Source organism: Mesoplodon mirus (genome assembly GCF_964341445.2).
Source record: "Mesoplodon mirus genome assembly, contig: SUPER_3_unloc_1, whole genome shotgun sequence".
In the NCBI taxonomy this organism is placed as follows: Eukaryota; Metazoa; Chordata; class Mammalia; order Artiodactyla; family Ziphiidae; genus Mesoplodon; species Mesoplodon mirus.
The window spans coordinates 7,178,861-7,187,427 of record NW_028295818.1 but is presented as its reverse complement, the minus strand read 5'-3'; the positions used below and the strand labels follow the sequence as shown (position 1 = coordinate 7,187,427).

General features: G+C 40.9%; 1 pseudogene across 1 annotated transcript in view; it reads left to right on the top strand.

The window, feature by feature from the left end:
• The first annotated feature begins 586 nt into the window (after nt 1-586).
• LOC309801623 (ferritin light chain-like) overlaps nt 587-8,567 on the top strand; it is a 43,023-nt pseudogene continuing 35,042 nt past the window's right edge. The window contains exon 1 of the transcript in view: nt 587-849. The product of the transcript in view is annotated as a ferritin light chain-like (transcript). The remainder of the gene's footprint in view (nt 850-8,567) is intronic.

Sequence of the window (8,567 nt, the reverse complement as noted above, 5' to 3'; positions counted from 1 at the left end):
GTGCTGCTCAACCCAAGCTGAACTCCAGGAGGTAAGTTTCTCCTCTAATTTGAGATTCTTCCTAAAGGTTCAGTATTGAAGTGGGTGTTTGACGTTGAAATGTGCAGACCCATTCTAATAACTGGAAAGGGAGAAGACTGAGGAAGGCAAAAGGAGAGGGAAGATTTCCGATTACTTCTCTAGGCTGCTGACAAGAACCTGCTGCTCGCAAACCAGAAATTAACCAAGCGAAGGTTGAAGGTAGCAACGTAAAAGTGAAACTCAAATTATTTTCCATTCTGAATCCTCTTCAATATCGAAGCGAGTGTGGCACAGCAATGGTTGATTATCTTAAGATTACAGAGGCTGACCGCCTTCTTTGTTTGCCCAGTAACACCGCTCCTCCAATCATCTCAAGCACTTGGCTGATTAATATTTCAATTCCAGTTGCTGCTCCTTTTCCCATTGCAGAAGGTGGCAGGGATATTCCCCTTCTTCCCTCTGTATTACAAACCCCATTACTAACCAAGCAGAAAGCACCGCGCAGTGTGGCCGAGGCTAATAATAGCCGGGCTGCTTACCTTCTCCGGAGGGATCGAATCAGCGCATGTCCCCGCGCCGGCTGCCCCGGGGCCGCAGTGCCGCCGCGCCGGGTCTGTGCTTGGTCAGTTCGGCCGGCCCGCACCCCACCTGCCAGCTGCAGCAGCTGCTCCCGCCGCTCCCGCCGCCGAGCTCCGGCCACAGGAAGTCATCCCCCGCGCCGGGCCGGATCGCCACATTCCGCGCCAGCCGCGGGGGGAGAGGGGCCTCTCCCTGCTGCGGGGACCGGCTCCTGGAAACTGCACTCAAAGATCGCTACCCTTCCCGGTTGTAGGGTTATTTTCTAGGAATGCTTTTACAGAAGAAGCGTCGCCGGCTGGTGGACCGAGAGAGAAGAGCCAGAGTGACTTTCTCTGCAGAGCGCCTTACCTCTGAGCGCTCCCCTGTCACTCCCGCGGCATGGACAGCTCCATTCCGCTGTGTGGGTTTTCCACCCTCTTCATCTTCCTTATCTGTATTGTTCATTTCGCTGAATTTGAGAGTGGGATTAGCTTTGAAGATATCATTCAGACACTCCGAAAATATTTTAAATTGGCGACTAGTTTTTCTAAGCCCCTGTAGCAAGCTCCACTTTCCCTCAACACACACACACACACACACACACACACACACAGTTACTCGCACGTACACACCCAGCCAAACCACTCACAATTAGGAAAGCTGGGACCTCTCGCCCTCTTGCCTACGTAATGGAACAGGAAACTCCCAAAGGAGTGGGGAAGTAGGACCGGCTAGCGAAAGCACTCGAGGAAAGAGAGAGGGGTCGCCCCAAGATTTTGTTGCTGTTCAGTAGTGTCCTTAGTGGACAGATGTTCCCCCTCTAACCCCCTGGCCCCGCCCCAAGTGGAATGGCTGGTCTGGTGACCGCTGTAACATTTGGAAACAAAGAAGCTGAAGCCACATTAACAGGTGGCTGCATCTCTTTCTTTCCCGAAGGATTTATCAGAATTGGCTTTAGGAATAATATTAGCATATACGTATATAATAAACCCTTTCCTTCTCTCTTTAAATTGGCACCAGCTATTAACAGGTTTCTCTCTCTCTCTCATTTTCCTCCCTCCCTCCTTCCCTCCCTCCCTCTCCTAAGCTGACCAGATCATCAGTTTCCGGACTTAAGGGGGAAAAAAGGCCAAGGATGTGCTCTCTTTACAGCTGAACCAGGGCTTATTTTCCCGGTGTTCAGCCATTCCCAAGTAGAGAGGCTTTTTGACACTAGGGTTCTCTGTGAGTGAACTTCTCACATTCAGCTTGCTTTTGGAATTGCCCATCACTAGGTCCAGGCCAGTTTTATCCTTGGATTTGTCCAGCAACCTAAACAGTATAATTGCACAAGGCCAAGGCAGTACTTTTAATCTAGGAAGAGTTCCCAACTCTCTGTTTAGCAGTTCCAAAATTAGGAGGTAGTGTAGCAAACAGTTTCAACAAGGCTCAGTAAGAATTCTTGACCCTAGAATGCGGGCTTTTTAAAAGCTGGAACAACCTAATTCATCTCTCTGAGTTTCACTTTCATAAAATTAGACCTCACCAAAGAGCAGGGGATTCTTAATATGTATCAAAGTGTATGTGGAATCTGGATGGGAATATTACATCTTTAATTTCACTAACCTCTAGCTGCAATTTAGTATTTAGCATGTCCTTTAAATCTAAATGCAGACAACAAACCACAATAATATTAGGAGTACCTGTGACTATATCCCCAGCAGATACCACAGACAATTTCCTAAGGCAGTTTTTATAGTTATCTCAAAGTATCACTAGTCTGATGTTACAATCAAATCATCATTACCTTTTTTGTTTTATCTAATAGACTATATCTATTTTAGAATGGTTTTAGATATACAGAAAAATTAAGGGGATAATACAGAGTTCTTATATATCTCATTCCCAATTTCCTCGATTATTGACACCGTACACTAGTGTGGTACCTTTTTTACAATTAACGAGCCAATATTAATACAATAATATTAACCAGAGTCTGTACTTTATTCAGATTTCCTTGGCTTTTGCCTAGTGTCCTTAATTCCATTTCAGGCTTCCATCCAGGACACCACATTACATTTAGTTATCAAGCCCCCTTAGGCTCCTCTGGGCTGTGGTAGTTTCTCAGGCTTTTCTTGTTTTTGATAACCTTGACAGTTTCTTTTTTAAATGTATTTATTTAATTTATTTATTTTTGGCTGTGTTGGGTGTTCATTGCTGCGCGTGGGCTTTCTCTAGTTGCGGAAAACGGGGGCTACTCTTGGTTGCAGTGCGCAGGCCTCTCATTTCAGTGGCCTCTCTCGTTGTGGAGCACGGGCTGTAGGCGCGTGGGCCTCCGTAGTTGCAGCACATGGGCTCAGTAGTTGTGGTTCACGGTCTCTAGAGCGCAGGCTCAGTACTTGTGGCGCACGGGTTTAGTTGCTCCCTGGCATGTGGGATCTGCCCAGGCCAGGGCTCGAACCCGTGTCCCCTGCATTGGCAGGCGGACTCTCAACCACTGTGCCACCAGGGAAGCCCCAACCTTGACGGCTTTGAGGAGCAGTGATCAAGTGTTTTGTAGCATACCTCACTAATGTAAACTGTCCAATGCTTTTCTCATGGTAAAACTGGGATTATGGTTTATTGGGAGGACAACCAGATAAAGTGCCTTTTTTATAACATCTTATCAAGGGTACATGCTATCAACGTGATTTGCCTGTTGATGTTGACCTTGATAACCTGGCTGAGGCCGTGTCTCAGATTTCTCCACTGTAAAGTTACTCCTCCACCCCTTCCACACTACACTTGTTGGAAGGAAGTCACTATGTGAAGCACAAACCCAAAGAGTGGAGAGTTATGATCCACCTCCTTGAGGACAGAGTATGTACATAAAGTATTTGGAATTCTTCCACACAGATTTGTCTATTTTCCCCTAAACATTAATTTATTCAATTATTGATATTTATTTATATCAGTATAGACTCATGGATATCTATTTTATCCTTTGGGTTATAATCCAATACTACTTTATTTTGTTGTTTGAATTGTTCTAGCTTTGGCCATTGGGAGCGTTTGCTTTTGGTGCCTGTGCTCCTTTGACATACTCCCTTTGGGGTGTGTGAGTTTGTGTGTGTCTGTGTATCTGTGTTTAGCATGCATGTTTGTGTGTGTGTTTAACACTTCCTGACTTTCTGGTACCACAAGATGCTCCAGGCTCATTTTGTGTATTTCCTGCCCCAGTCCTAGAATCAGTCATTTCTCTGAGGAGCCCTGATTCCTTTTATTGGAGAGTAGTAATAGAAACCAAGATCTGGGCTCTAGATGTGCTGTTGCTAATGGGCTATTATTTGATTAGGCTCTCTTAACTGAGAGAACAAAGAAATATATATGTATACTAACCCATGTATATACACATATCAGTAAATATTTCTATATATAACTATCTATATCTATATTGAGCTGAGTGTATACTGATGTCTGCAACTATAATGCATTAACGCTGAGATTAGTTTAGCCTTCTCCTCTTGTTTATCTGTAAATTCATACTTCAATATTGAGAAATGTGGCTACCACCATCCACCATCTATTTATTTAATTGTTCAATTTCAGTACACATGTATCAGAGTTGTGAACCCATCTCCCCAACATCACTATTTTTAAGTATAGTAGTTAATAGAGTCTCTGTTGTATCTCGTTATTTAATGAGTTTAAATACCCATTCGTTTCTATATCACAAATTTGTTTTTTAAAATATTCTAATGACTGCACTTAAAACATAGTAACTAGTTTCTTTTGAGATTCTATGTATTATATTTTATGAATTTAAAAGTGTTGTTTTAAGACTCTTTAAATGGGCTACTCCATATTGTCAAAGGGATCCACAGTAAAAAGAAGGTTAGGACCCCAACCTCACAAAGATTATTGTCAGTTTATAATGAGATGATGTGAAATTGTCTGGTGCAAATGTTGGGAGCTCATGCTTGATAAGTGTTAGCTTTGTCCACTTGGGCAGGCTTCTTTCTCCTTTAAAGTTCTAAATACCTTGGAAGAGAGAACATGCTAAACCTTATGGTTAATAATTTATAATGTAGTGGAAGGATTTGCTAGGTATCAGGGTTGGAGGTAAAGGTCCATATAAGGTTGACGGAGGATGAGTGATTCCACTGCAGAAGTTTGTACTTGATATAAATTAATATAAGTGCAAGCAATGTATTTTAAGTTCATTCTAGAGGAGTAGTTCAGAATAGCTTCACAGAGGAGAAGACCTGAGCTATCTTGGGAGATGTTTAAACAGATGAGGAGTGGAGCCGGAGTTGGGAAGGCAAAGGCAGTGTAGCCTTAGAATGCAAATGTTCACAGACATGATCTTGTGGCTTATTCACCATCCTTACCAACCTAATAAGGACACCTGCTGGTAGCTGCATCATCATCATCATCACCATCAACATCATCACCATCATGTTAATAAAGAATGGATATATTTGCCAGGTAGTCAAACAAGCTCTTTGCACGTAGCACCTAGATGTTTTCTACGATCCACCTTATGAGTTCAATCATTGTAATTATTCTCATTTTTCACATACAAAAATGAAGACTTAGAGAGATTAAGTAATTTGTTCAAATCTTGGTGTGTGCCCTCTCAACTCCATGCTCTTTACCTCTGTGCTTAACAGGCTAGGATGATTTGCCCATATTAAGGGCTCAAATATTGGTTGAAAAGTATAATAATCTCATAAAAGGAAAAGTGAAGTAATCTACTTTGATGTTTATGATGCAGTTTGGTGAATGCACTTAAGTGCCAATAGATGAATAATAAAAGTTAGAAACACACAAACATAGAGAAGAAAAATTCATATGTGTATGTCTGCTGGGAACAAAAAATCCTCCTGAATGTCTAACTTCTTAGTAAATATCAGGATATCACATACACATCATTAGGCAGCATCAATGGAGGATCCTCTGTACCCTGCAAGAGGGCACTGTTATAGATGCACAGAAAGAAAGTTCATATTTCCTGTACATTTTAAATAAGGACATACTATGATCACTCTTTAAGAATGAAGTAATTTGACTTTTCAAATTTTCCTTATCAATTGGTGTATATGAATCATGTTAGGTGAAGAATTATTGGTTGATTGGACACTTTATGTTTTAATTCTTTACAGAAAACAGTAAACAAATCCTTTTAGGCTTAAAATATCACATTCAGAAAATGAGTTATTATACTGAAGAAAGTGATGAATTCAGTAAAGTGTCTGGAATCTAAAATAAGAAGTAATTGAAGGAACTGGGAATAGATGACATGAAGCAAGACCAGGAGAGAAGTAGGTGGTCGCTCTAAACGATTTTAGGAGTTGTCCTATGAAAAAGGGTTTAGACTGTCCCACACTGAAGATTTTAGACCAAGTAGACAGGTTTAGGTTGATAAAAGGATGAATATTTTGACAAGTAGGACCTTTCAACTATAAAATGGACCGACTGCATTTTAAACTCAAGAACTCCCTGTTACTGAAGTGCTTTAACAGAGGTTGAAGTTAAGCAGTTGGAAAAGTAAGAGCCTTTACAGTGAGAAAATTCTATGATTCTATGGTTTTCAACTCATAAATTTGTGTAGTTCATCCATTTTACTCATTGTATACACTTAAGTATATTGTTCCTTGAAATGACCATTCAAAGTTGTTTCCTGTGCCACACACTATGAATGTTAGGGTTGGTCCTGTGTAAATCTTACCCCCATTGAATTAGTATTAACCCTAAACAAGCAGCTTTCTTACATAAGGAAACAAAAAAAGAGGTTCAGAAATGTCCAAACTAAGTTTTTATGAAACTGTGTTATCAAATCTAATTTATCAAAAAAGTTCAAACAGGGGCTTCCCTGGTGGCGCAGTGGTTGAGAGTCCACCTGCTGATGCAGGGGACATGGGTTCGTGCCCCAATCCGGGAAGATCCCACATGCCGTGGAGCGGCTGGGCCCGTGAGCCACGGCTGCTGAGCCTGCGCCTCCGGAGCCTGTGCTCCACAACGGGAGAGGCCACAATGGTGAGAGGCCCGCGTACCGCAAAAAAATAAAAATAAATGGAAGATGCAGACCTGTATGCTTCAGGATTTTCTCACCAAAGCCCCACACAATTTCTTTACTATTCCAGCCAAGTATGGCCTAGCCCTACCCTCATCCCTGTTTTTCTTGGTTTAGTAATAAAGAAAGAGATGGGAATAAAGAAGATATATCAGGTAGAAAGATATAAAATAGTGGGGAAAATAATATAAGTGAAGTCAAGTACCACCATCATTTACTAGAAGTGAACTTTCAGCACCAGCATTAATATTTTTCCTGTTATATCTGTAAATGATAATAACTAATATGTACATAACAATTTTCAATTTAAACAAATCTCATTTTTATAACTAACTACTTCGCAACAAGTAACATGCTAAGGCAACATCAATAGATGAAAAACGGTAGTCCCTGGCCCCAAGGAATGTTGCCCAGGAGAACACAGATATATGTAAACAACACAATCACAATACAGTGTAGCGAGTGCAACAATCAGGCATGCAGAAGTGCAAGGGTAGCAAAAAGGAGCATGTGATCACAACACTAAAAAGAAGACTGCACAAAAGACATAATATGTAAACTGAGGTTTGAAAAATGAAGTGGGTTTCCCAGGTGCCCCATAGGGAGAAAGGAATTCTTGGAGGAGGGAAAAGCATAAATGAAGACAGTGAATTGTTCATATAATCCAGAAGTGAAGTAGGCAATGGCAGGAGAAATGATTGGACACAGGCGTCATGAATACTTGCATGTCTGCATTTTAGCAAGTCCATTCTAAAGGAAACTTTGAGGATCAACTTGGGGGTGGGGGGCCGCGGAGGGGACAGAACTAGTCATTGCTGCCAGAAACACGGGAACCACTTTCTACCAACCCACCAAAATAACGACTTCAAAGGCAACATGTTATCACAGAAAAGGTTTGTTTGTTTGTTTGTTTGTTTTTAGTTCATTAGGTCTCACTTAAAATTCTGATTCCACAATGCACTTGCTTTGGGATCTTGAACAACACTCATAACCTCTGCAAGTTTCAGTGTAGTAAGTTTATGTGATTACCTTCATCTGTAATATCCCTGTGTTGCAATCTTAATGGAAACTCAAGTTCAGGTCAAAGACAAGTTTCTCTGTGACCTCTCCTCTGAATTGATTCAAAAGCCATCTCGCCCGTCCTCATTTGGCTTCTCTTATGGAATCTCATAAAAACTTCTATGACCTCTTTCAGGTTTTTTTGTTGTTGTTGTTGTCTGTCTGTTTGTTTTTTTAATTTAAGTACAGTTGATTTACAATGTTGTGTTACTTTCAGGTGTACAGCACAGTGATTCCTTTTTCACATTCTTTTCCCTTATAAGTTATTACAAAATATTGAGTAGAGTTCCCTGTGCCAATAAGGAGATCCTTGTTGTATCTATTCTATGCCTTATTTGAATGACCGTAGCACTCGTTGTCTGTATCATTTTTATGTCTCTGGTTGCTTTGTGACTGAAAATGAAAAATGTCTATTTGTTCATTTCCTTCCTTAAAAATGTGTTCATTTATGTATTTCATATTTATTGACTACATCTTAGACACCGTGTTAACTGCTGGTTCTAGATGTTAGTAAAATATAGACCTTCCTGCTCAAAAGGTCACAGTATTTGTGGGAAAACGAAAAAATGAACAACCTATATCTCAAAGAGCTTTGTACTTCCCAAAGAGAACACACCTAGTAGGTACAATAAATACATGTATCATACATAAATGTATAAATAGTTAATGGGATTAAAAACTAGAGATAACTGCTTTTCGATTCTGAGGAAATGATGATTATATTTCACCAGGAGCTCAATACCACTCTGAGAATGAGGGCTTAACCCCCGTCCTGACTCACTGCATTGCTTTTCTGTATAAAAATACACAAGTCTGTATATGCGCTCTAGAAAAAGGCTTATCTGGCATGAATTTCAGAGAGCAAGAGGAAAACTTCAAGAAGTTCAGAGAAGCA